The 12,100-nt window shown below is 37.9% G+C and overlaps 1 protein-coding gene across 1 annotated transcript in view; it reads right to left on the bottom strand.

The window, feature by feature from the left end:
- LOC121327741 (solute carrier family 2, facilitated glucose transporter member 9-like) overlaps nucleotides 1-12,100 on the bottom strand; it is a 136,143-nt gene that overhangs the window by 28,022 nt on the left and 96,021 nt on the right. The window lies entirely within an intron of this gene.

The raw sequence follows: 12,100 nt of genomic DNA, 5'->3' as shown, positions 1-12,100 counted from the left end.
CTTCAGATAACATTTATTATTTTAATAAATATTGGTATATTTTTCTGTTATATTGGCAGTACAGTGAATGAAAAATTAAGTTCCCACCCCCTTGAGATATTTTAATTAATTTTAATATTCTGTGTTTGAGGAGTTACTAATCCCAATGAATGCTATATTCATTACTCCACTTATCTGTCATATTCTTGGATATAATACTTGAATACATTTAATTAATTCTTCCTCCCTAGTGACAGAACCTCAGAAACACTCTTTAAAACTTACAATACAAGCAGACAGATGTTCAGCCATCATCACTAAGTTCATCTGCTTTCTCACCCACACATTTCTCTGGTTGCGCGCTTGATCAAGTGCTAGGTTGAGGTTTCAAATGCTGGGTTCCAGAAGGTCTCTGCCTAAAGTTCAGACTTGGACGTCAAACTGTTTTAAACTAAATTGCAGAACCAGACTCCCCCAGAACCGAGCTCCCCCCAGAACCAAGCTCACCCAGAACTGAGCCCCCCCAGAACCGAACTCCCCTTGGACAGAGCCCTGCAAGAACCGAGCTCCCCCAGAACGAAAGCTCCCCCAGAACCGAGCTCCCCCAGAACTGAGCCCCCCCAGAAACGAGCTTCACCAGAACTGAGCCCCCCCAATGGCAACTTCCTATTTCCTGGCTTTTATGGAATGATGTATACGGTGGCGTTGCCCACCTGTGCTGAGTATAATTTTTACACCTGAGGTAAACTGGAAGGCTAGGCCAAGACACTGAGTTATTAATTCATGCTTTTATCACCTCAAGGGTTTGCAATTCTCTGTTGTTTAGAGTCCCAGATGCATAACTGAATAGGCTGCAGTTTATATAACACACTGCTGCTAGGAGTTATTTTAAGGGGTTAATTTGTACCAGATCACAGATCCTGTACCTTTTTGTCTGACAACTGAGAATTACACATTTTGCAAATGACGAACCATATGAGAAACAATATATACATATGGGTACGAATATTATATCTTTTTTTTTTTCAAACCGAAACGGTGAAATGCCAAACAACTATTGCTTGTCACTCCTGTTCATCAGATTAGTCGGCCTGCCACTGGTATTGATCAAACTTGAAGATTATTAAGACATAGCGAGGCAGAGATCGATGCAAAAATTTTAGGCAGGTGTGAAAAAATGTTGTAAAGTAAGAATGCTTTCAAAAATAGATATGTTAATAGTTTATATTTAACAATTAACAAAATGCAAAGTGAGTGAACAAAATAAAAATCTACATCAAATTGATATTTGGTGTGACCACCCTTTGCCTTCAAAACAGCATCAATTCTTCTAGGTACACTTGCACACAGTTTTTGAAGGAACTCGGCAGGTAGGTTGGCCCAAACATCTTGGAGAACTAACCACAGTTCTGTGGATTTAGGCAGCCTCAGTTGCTTCTCTCTCTTCATGTAATCCCAGACAGACTCGATGATGTTGAGATCAGGGCTCTGTGGGGCCATACCATCACTTGCAGGACTCCTTGTTCTTCTTTATGCTGAAGATAGTTCTTAATGACTTTCGTTTTATGTTTAGGGTGGTTGTCATGCTGCAGAATAAATTTGGGGCCAATCAGATGCCTCCCTGATGGCATTGCATGATGGATAAGTATCTGCCTGTACTTCTCAGCATTGAGGAGACCATTACTTCTGACAAAATCCCCAACTCAATTTGCAGAAATGCAGCCCCAAACTTGCAAGGAACCTCCACCATGCTTCACTGTTGCCTGCAGACATTCATTCGTGTACCGCTCTCCAGCCCTTCGGCGAACAAACTGCCTTCTGCTACAGCCAAATATTTCAAATTTTGACTCATCAGTCCAGAGCACCTGCTGCCATTTTTATGCACCCCAGTTCCTGCGTTTTCGTGCAAAGTTGAGTCGCTTGGCCTTGTTTCCACGTCAGAGGTATGGCTTTTTGGCCGCAAGTCTTCCATGAAGGCCACTTCTGACCAGACTTCTCCGGACAGTACCAGGGTCCCACTGTTTTCTGCCAATTCTGAGCTGATGGCATTGCTGGACATCTTCCGATTGCGAAGGGAAGTAAGCATGATGTGTCTTTCATCTGCTGCAATAAGTTTCCTTGGCCGAACACTGCGCCTACGGTCCTCAACGTTGCCCGTTTCTTTGTGCTTCTTCAAAAGAGCTTGGACAGCACATCTGGAAACCCCTGTCTACCTTGAAATTTCTGCCTGGGAGAGACCTTGCTGATGCAATATAACTACCTTGTGTCTTGTTGCAGTGCTCAGTCTTGCCATGGTGTATGACTTTTGACAGTAAACTGTCTTCAGCAACCTCACCTTGTTAGCTGAGTTTGGCTGTTCCTCACCCAGTTTTATTCCTCCTACACAGCTGTTTCTGTTTCAGTTAATGATTGTGTTTCAACCTACATATTGAATTGATGATCATTAGCACCTGTTTGGTATAATTGTTTAATCATACACCTGACTATATGCCTACAAAATCCCTGACTTTGTGCAAGTGTACCTAGAAGAATTGATGCTGTTTTGAAGGCAAAGGGTGGTCACACCAAATATGGATTTGATTTAGATTTTTCTTCTGTTCACTCACTTTGCATTTAGTTAATTGATAAATATAATCTATTAACATGTCTATTTTTGAAAGCATTCTTACTTTACAGCATTTTTTCACACCTGCCTAAAACTTTTGCACAGTACTGTATGTGTATATATATATATATATATATATATATATATATATATATATATATATATATATATATATATATATATATATATATATATATATAGATACACACACACACTGCTACCACTGATATCTCAAATGGAAATCATAGAGTTTAACTTTTAACATGCATCAAATTGTCGTAGTTCTTTCCAATATATAGTTATCATATTTATATATATATATATATATATATATATATATATATATATATATATATATATATATATATATATATATATATATATATATATATGTGTGTGTGTGTGTGTGTGTGTGTGTGTGAGACCAGGCTGACCTTAATTTGTGTTCGTGACTCAGAAAAAAAAAAAAAACGTACGTACACTTTAATTCAAAACTAAAAACAAACAAAACCCTAACTCCCTCAGAGCACTAACTAAAGATTGCCCTGACTAACGTATAGGACAGCTGTGATGTTTACCTGCCAAACAATACTTTACAAAAAGTTTTAAACAAAATGTAGGTTTTACCTCTATTTGCACCAACAATCAAGCTCTTTACAGCCACACTCCAGAACAAACTGGCTGCACTCTTTAAATACCATGAACCTTGCTCTAATTTACAATTACCTCCAGGTGCATCGGATAATTAACAAATAATACAATTAAATTAAACAAAAGCAATTAAACAAAATGTGTATTTTTACATGTTTTTAGGCAGGGAGAAATCTGACCCTCCTCCTGCCACCTTACACACTCTCTCTCTCTCTCTCTCTCTCTCTCTCTCTCTCTCTCTCTCTCTCTATATATCTCTATATATATATATATATATATATATATATATATATATATATATATTAGCTCAAAGAGCCAGCTGCCCAACGTTTCGATATGTTGTACATATCTTTCTCAAGGGAGCCATTACCATTGGAGGTATTTATAGGTGTTTGACGGCATGACAGCTACTTGTTATTGTTTATATTCAAATCCATGATTTATTCTTACATGATGTAATGGTGTTCTATATGTGACATCACTTTTACTTATATCTTTAAATCTATATTAATTTTAATTAACATTATTTTATATAAACTTATATTTATATTATCATGCAATGCTGGCTCTTAGGATCAGCCTCCCCAGCACATCAGCATGCACAACTTTTGAATTAATTTTGTTTATTTAATTATTTTTAACTACTATATATTTATTGGAATTAGTTCATTCTTTTCTGTTGAGTCCCGCTGGCATAATTGTGTTCAGTCTATTTATCCATTTACTTTCTTTTATTCTTCTATATGTCGCATTATCTAATTTTAGCTGTTCTAATACTACAAACTTTACATCATTTATGTCATGTCCTTGACTGGTGAAGTGCTGTACTATTGGTTCATTCGTTTTTTTATTTCTAATTAATGAAAGGTGGTTCTGAATTCTTTTATATAAAGTCGTCCCAGTCTCTCCAACATATCTTATTTCATCACATTTTTCACAGGCTATTCCATAAACAACATTGCTATTTTTACAGTAGGCATTAGTTTTTAGTGGATATGTGGTGTTCTTATGTTTAATTATATTTCTACTTTTGTCCATGTATTTACAAACTTTACATGTACTAGTGCAAGTATTTGTAGAACCTATTCTATCAATTATTCTTTTATGTTTACTGTGAACTAGAATATCACCTAAATTAGCTTCTCTTTTGAATGCTACAACTGGGGCCTTAAGAAACACTTTTTTCAATTTTTCTGAATTATGTAGAATACGCAAGTGTTTCCACACTATCTTAGAAATATTAGGCAAACGTTTAGAGTATGTCATTACTAATGGGACTCTCTTGACCTTTTTATCTCTATTTTTATAATCTAGTAGATCATCTCTTTTTAGTTTATCCACTTTTTTTAACTCTGTATCTATAATTCTTTCTTTGTATCCTCTTTTTTAAGATTTGTTTTTAATCCATGTCTTTGTTTTACATAGTCACTTTCTTTATATATACACACACTAGAAAGTCAATTATCCAAACTAATTGGGACCGATACTAGTTTATATAATCGATTTGTATGGATAATCGAACAGGTATATCAAAGATGGAATACACTGGGCTGTGCGAGACAGTAAGAAAGTGCATTAATGAGGATATATCATTGTTCGACTGTAGAAAAAACTATTGAAAACGACCAAAGCATGAAGAAAGCAAACCAAAGGGTAATTGTTGGGAGGGAAGATTTTAGCAAATCATACAAGAGGACAGGACTGTCATCAAGAACCAGAACTGATTTTGAAGAGAGCTGAAGACTTTTACAGAAAATGATATCAAGATGAAAAGAGCAACATGGCAGATAACGAAGACGAGACAGGGGAAAAACATAACCCCGAGGAAGAAATTCCAGATAGGTGTGGGTATATTGTCTAACAGGTGTGGGTATAAAAATGCCAGTTTGGAAAGAATGGGGTTTGGGGAAGTAGAGGAGAACAAGGTGTGAAGATTGATGTGTTGTAAGGTCTGTTAGTTTGAATGTTTGTTTGCATAATTACAACCTGGTACAGGGATATGGCTTAGCTGTCCTGTTTAATTAGGGAACAACAAAAAAAAGTGTAGTTGGATCTCTGTGGGATATATAGTAATATATAATATGTGCTTGCAGGCCTTTTGTTGAGTATATTCCATCTGCAGCGTTGGATTTAAAAAATATATTTTCTGTTTGTTTATTTGCTTCACAGCCATATGGTTTGTAGTCAATAAAGCAAATATGAATACTTGCTTTTATTAGACCAAGTTTTTGTACAGTAGTTTAAGTAACATTACAGTTAAAATGTAAGTAGCTAATGCATACCCCATACAGTATTTACTGAAAGTGACTTCAAGGTAATGTTGCATTTTACTCACCCAAAATACATTTGACTTGCATAGTGTCTACATTGGAGAGTAAATTACTCCATGACCTAAAACCTTATATGGAGTGTTGATTAAGACCATGGAAATGATCTTTTACCACAGGAACAAGCGGACATGTTCTGCAGCTGTCTGCTTGTAAAATATGTTGTCAGCATTATCTACTGTATTAATAACTATGTCTCCCGAAATAGTCACAGCCATTTTGCAAAGATGATGAATCTGTTAATCGGAACAGATTAATAATTTGTGTGTGTGTGTGTGTGTGTGTCTATATATATATATACCATCTCACACACACAAATTAGGGCTGTTCCGATTTACAGATTCATCATCTAAAGATTGTATCATCCCCACAACACAAGAAAATGTGGTGTTAGGGTTTTCACACCCCCACACAAGCAGCCAATGGAACCACACAACACAAGCAACCGCCGTCATCAGGTAAGACAGTGGTTCCCAAAGTGTGGTATGCGTACCCCCAGGGGTACGCCAGAGATCTCTGGGGGGTACGTGGAAGAAATTGTGTAATGGTCGAGATCACTGCTGTCGAAAGCCCTAAGGCTGACAGGCACTCCCGCTCAGGGGTCAAGCCCATAGCTGCATGAGCTTGGGACTCAGGTGCCAAAGCCGACCTTCGGCCTGGGACAATAGGTCTGCTCGCAGGGGAAGCTCCCGCGGTTGATCATGCAGTAACTGCACCACACTCGGGAACCATACTCTCCGAGGCCATGAGGAGCGATCAGAATCACTGTCGCTCGCTCTACCCTGACCTTCTCTAAGAAGGCGGGGAGCATCGGAGTCGGTGGTAAAGCATATAGGAGGACTGGCAGCCAATCGTGAGCCAGTGCGTCGACTCCTAGGGGGCTGTCGGGATCCCTCACCGAGAACCATAGGGGGCAGTGCGTAGTTTCTTGCGAAGCGAAGAGATCCACCTGCGCTCTGCCGAACCATTCCCAGATGCGCTCTACCACCTGAGGGTGGGGACGCCATTCTCCTGCAAGAGGGCCTCCTCTGGATAGGAGGTCCGCTGCGTAATTCACTCTGCCCGGTAGGTGAACCGCGCGCAGAGAGGTCAAGCGCGGCTGTGCCCATAGCAACAGCCGTGCTACCATTCGGTGAAGACGGGGGGACCGCAGGCCGCCCTGGCTGTTGATGTACGCCTCAACCGTGGTGTTGTCCGACTGCACCAACACGCGCTTGTCTAGAAGCACTGGTATGAAGTGCCGGAGGGCAAGGTCCACTGCTCTGAGTTCCAGAGCATTGATGTGGGCTGACCTCCAGGGTCCTGACCACACTCCGCGGGTCCCTGAACCGTTCTAGACTGCTCCTCAACCTCAGTTGGACACGTCGGTCGTAACCACTTCCCTCCGGAAGATAGGACCCAGGCGAACGCCCTGGTGGATGTTTGCCGGAACATTCCACCAGCGTAGTGCTTCCCAGCAGGTTCGGGATACCGTCAACTGATTCGTGAAAGTGATTTACAGTATAATCGTAAATCTCGAAAAACTACTCACTTCTAAATCTTTTGTAGTCATTTTTGTATTACTTTAGTATAAATGCATGTTAATTTGGATTCATATGTTGTTTTTTTCTGACTTTATGTGAACAAAAAGACACAAATTCGCCTGTTTTCTCACTGGAAATAGGTAAATTTCAAAATATCACTGTCCTGGTCACAAAAGCAAAGTTTGTGGGGAATAATAGCCATTTTCTATACTTTTGAGGCATAAACAATTAGGAAATAACACTTACTACCCAGGAACAAAAATTGTGTTACATAGTGTTACTTTTTTTTTTTTTTTTTTTTTTTTAAAATAGGATTTGAGTGCATATTTGTACAGCCAGCTAAATATCAGTACGTTAGACTACTTTATTTTTTTATTTTATTTATTTATTTATTTTCTGAAGTGTTATTGGTAATCGTGCTATTGTGCTCATAAAATGTATTCAAAGTGCTGTCAGAGAACAGGTACCGTGTCTGTTTTGCTGGTGATCCGTTGAAATAAAGTTATTGAAGTTGTTTTACAACTGGTGAATAAAACCATAGAGTTGTTTCTATAGCCGCTGATTAACACTATTTTCGATTGAGTTTTAAAAAACAACTTTATTTGCTATTCTAAATTTAACTAGAAAACGATTGAGTGTGAATAGCCAATCATCTTCCAGATCTAGCAGACCTCTATTTTGCATAGATACCCGCTGGAACGTTGAATTGCTTAACTGTGAATTTAATTTTAAATCGATCTGTGCATAAATACCAGATTTTTCCCTTAACATTCTAATGTACAACTAATCTGATAACATAAAAAGCTACTTAAGCATATTTTCTGATGCTGATCTAAAGGCAAGTGAAATCATGTCTGTGACAGGATGCCAATGAAGACTCAAATCTCAGATACTGGACAGCAAATCATCAGGAAAGACAGGATTGTTCCACAATTCTGTCATCAGCTGAATCCAAACAACACCCTTCCTCAAAACCAGCCAGTCAAACTGCGAACCCCGTTTCAGTTCTTTCCGCACCAGCCAATCCACTCCCCGTCTGCTTGAATGACGCCCCGCCTCCAACAACAAGTTTCGAGTCTGACTGATGTTACAAAAATAATAAAAACTGTTTTCTCTACATCTGTGTTGTTTTTCTATTCTAATTACGTTAGGGACTATTTTCCTCAGCGGAAGGTTACCCGGCAAAATATCAGAAGCAGAATTTTTAAAAAATTAATTATTTTCTAGTAGCAACAGAGCCCTCAAGATGCGGGCTCTACCATGTGGTAGATGGCCTTGATTTTCGTTAGCACCCTCACTTTCGGCTCGGGACGCAAACCTCCAGTCACGGTCATCTACCATATGGTAGAGCCTGCATCGACGGGCTCTATCGCTTAATAGATACAGTAAGGACAGCTAGGAAGTAGACACTGACAGACTGCGTTCAGAGTGTGTGTACAGTATAAGAACAGAGATTTTCTTCCATCAAGCAGGAAAGGTAAATAATATCAGAAGTGAATACATACAGGGGTTTTGCTTTTTTTTTTTCAGGCGGATTTCCATGGGTAGAATTTAAGGGCAACTACTTTTTATTTCTGATACTTGAGTACTTTTAAGATATGATATTTTTGTACTTTTACTCAAGTAGTTTTCCAGAAGGATACTTTAACTTTTACTTAATTGCATTTTTTTTCTAAGTAACAGTACTTTTACTCAAGTAACACGTTTTGAATACTTTTTCCACACCTGCAAATGGATACAAATAATAATAAACAATCAATATTTCAGGTAATGTCATTTAGTACCTAACAAACAACTGGGGCAACTGTCATACTTTTACCACAAGTCATAATTCTTTGATATATATATTTACTTAATACCCACAATAACAAAGTGCTGGGTTATTATTAACTTCCAATTTATGTCTTTGGGACATTTTCTAAGCCGATTGGTCATGTTTCTTTTCATCTGAGTGACATTAATCCTAATGTAATTTGTCAGTCTACTTTCACAAACCGTGATTAAGTTGACATACAACCCATGAGGTGCTCTTAAGTAAAATAAACAGAAACGGCAATTCTGCATTACATGAAATTAGGGCTGTAATTATTCAATAAATCGGTCATTACAAAACATACAGGTTGTGGGCAATACTTCTGGGGAAATGAGCCACAGTCCTGCAAGAATTAAAGTTTAAGTAATGGCAACTATAGACAGCAGTTGCCTGTAAAAGACGGGCATGTAGGGTCCACAGTTGCACACTGAGGAGAAGCAATTTTGCCAATTTCACTTCCTCAAGAACTGGAAGCACCAGAGCAAATTCAATACAACTCACTCTGTGGAATCACCAGTAAAGATCGACAACTTAGCACAGCCATAAACGCTCCCCTGACTATATGACTTACCCTGCATTCCCCTTACTGTATGACTTACCCTTGCACTCCCCTGAATATGACTTACCCTGCATTCCATCTAGCCATCCTTTATCAGGTAAATATTGATTGAATTTAATGGAACAGTGCCCCAATGTTTGTCTTTTATAATATGAAAGATCAAGAACTATCTCAAACATTTTACTATAAAGATTAAAGTGCTTAAGATGTTTAAACTTTGATAGTAAAAAAAGATCCAAGTTGAAAAAACAGATTGGACATTTTTTATTATTATTAGAGCAGTATTATGTATTTTATGTTGATATGGTTCTTAGGAAAATGTTTTGCTCTGTAAAAAAATGACCAGAACTCTGTACCTCCAAAGCAGATTCGTCATTTCAGTGGGACAACCTACCGACCTTAGCTTTAACATATAATAAACTCTATATTTTGTATATTTGTTACGTAACGAATATACACCCGGGTTATTATTGGTTCCCTCTTCCCCTGCTAATGTTAGATCTTAGAATTTGTGGGAATGGAACAACCTGGTTTGCAACGGGTGTTCTGAGGATTTAGAAACAAACACATTTCTGTGTTTTGTATTCCTGACGCAGTGCTGGATATGCAACTTTTTTTTTTTTTTTCTGAAGTTACAGAAACAGCCCACAGGAATATACATTATCAACGCACGTCAGCAATCTGCAGTAAGCATTGACCAAGCAAATATTGATTTCAAATGTATTTACAAATGGCAGATGTGTGTTATGGTTTGCCAAAGTAAATATAGAGTTATTAATAACAACAATCACCAGGACACGATTTGATAGGAGAATGAAGGGAATTTCCCTGGCTCTTTAACTCAGTCCCTGGCTTTCACTTTCAGTTTTTATCCCCGGCAGGGAAAATAGATTTTGCACTTACAATGTCTTTCATTTTATACATATGATATTCATGCCCAATACATTGGTGCTGTGTCTCGTGCTGCACACTGCTTTGTTATTTATCATGGCCTCTGTGGACTGTTTTCTAGCTACTGCATATGATACTTTCAACCAAACAGACACCAGGAACTAATGAATTCACTGACGACACTGTTGTTAAGGGGAGTCAGCCAGTAAAACTCAACAGAAAGCACGTTTTAAAAAGGTCAGTACGTTGACATCGTTACGCTGAATGCTCTTTTTTCCAGTTCTTGGAGAAACACAATCTTTCCTGCTGAAAAAAACTGACCTGCATTGGATCTATTAAAATAGTAAAGTTAGAAAAATGAAGAAAAGCAACCATAAATCGATACAGTGGTAGATTTAACAATTGTAGGACAGAAAATGAATAAGTAAATCGACAGTTAGGGTTTCTGTATATTAATTGGGGGTTGACCTTTATGTAGGGGATACAGGAAGTGAGAATGAGAGAGAAATGTGAGTGAGACTAAGCAAGACTGAACAGCTGCACTATCCATTTTGCTCTGTAAACATTCTCATACTGTGAACTCTTGAACAAAACTATGCAAATATGCATACAACATACAAAACAAGGATCAGGGTATCAATCATTGAAAACAGGGAAAAAGTATCTGTCGGTTGAAATGGAGTTGAGAATTGTCGGTAAAGAATAATGCAATGCCAATCCAATTATTTGTAGCCCTGTTTTTTTCCTCAGTTTAGAATGGCTCCTTATATTCCTTCTGCAGCAAATCCACACATAGCTCATGAGATGAAGGTCAAGGAACATACTCCGATCCCACTGGCTCTTTACACCCAGGAGCTCAAAAGCCACAAAACCAATCTGTAAAAAGCAATATCACACTTGGGCTGCAGCCAGTTCCATCTGCAGTTTACAATTTATAATTGGGGCTTCTGATTTTCGGTTCTAACCGTAAAACCAGATAAAACACCCACAATAAAAAAAATTAAATAAATAAATAAATAAAATCAGTGGATAGTCAATAAACACCAGAAAAACTGTGGAAATGATTAATCAGTTCACGTTGACTTTACCCTTTCCCATTAAAAAAAAAAAAAAAAAAAAAAAAAAACCTACAAAAATAATAAATACATTTCCCAGTGCTGCTGGGCAATGTCCCGCCTTCATGAATAGTATAAACCCGCCCCAACTACTGAGTGACAGCACATTCCTACATTTCTATTGGAGAAACCGCTTGCAAGATTTAAAACGAGATTACAATCAGGATGGAGGCTTGTTAGCGGGATTTAAAACTGTATTACAGTTAAGAGATGGAAGATTTAAAACACAATTGTGGCAAAATGTACAAAAATGCCTCCACACAAAACCCCCAGAAGGATGTACCTGTGACCATAGGGACTTTGTTGCAGTGTGCATGTACTGTCGAGTTACTTACTAAACATATTTTGACACAAGAAAAACGCTCAAGCATTTTGGAAAGTAACCGAAAACACAAATTTCATGCAGTATATCAAAAACGAAAGCCCCCTCCCTAAAAAAAAAAAAAAAAAAAAAAAAAAAAAAAGATTTACATAAAACTCGAAAACAGCTAAAAATAAGTATTGAGGAATACAATTAATAAAAACTGAAAAACAGAAGCCCAGTTTATAATCCAATCTGGATGTTACACAAAAGTCAATGGGCCCGAATTTTTACACCTGTTAATCTGTTAAAAATATCCGCCCATTTTCAAATGTG

The sequence above is a fragment of the Polyodon spathula genome, chromosome 1 (genome assembly GCF_017654505.1).
Source record: "Polyodon spathula isolate WHYD16114869_AA chromosome 1, ASM1765450v1, whole genome shotgun sequence".
Lineage (NCBI taxonomy): Eukaryota > Metazoa > Chordata > Actinopteri > Acipenseriformes > Polyodontidae > Polyodon > Polyodon spathula.
Note: the sequence above shows the minus strand (reverse complement) of the source record. Positions and strands in the feature narration are given on the sequence as shown.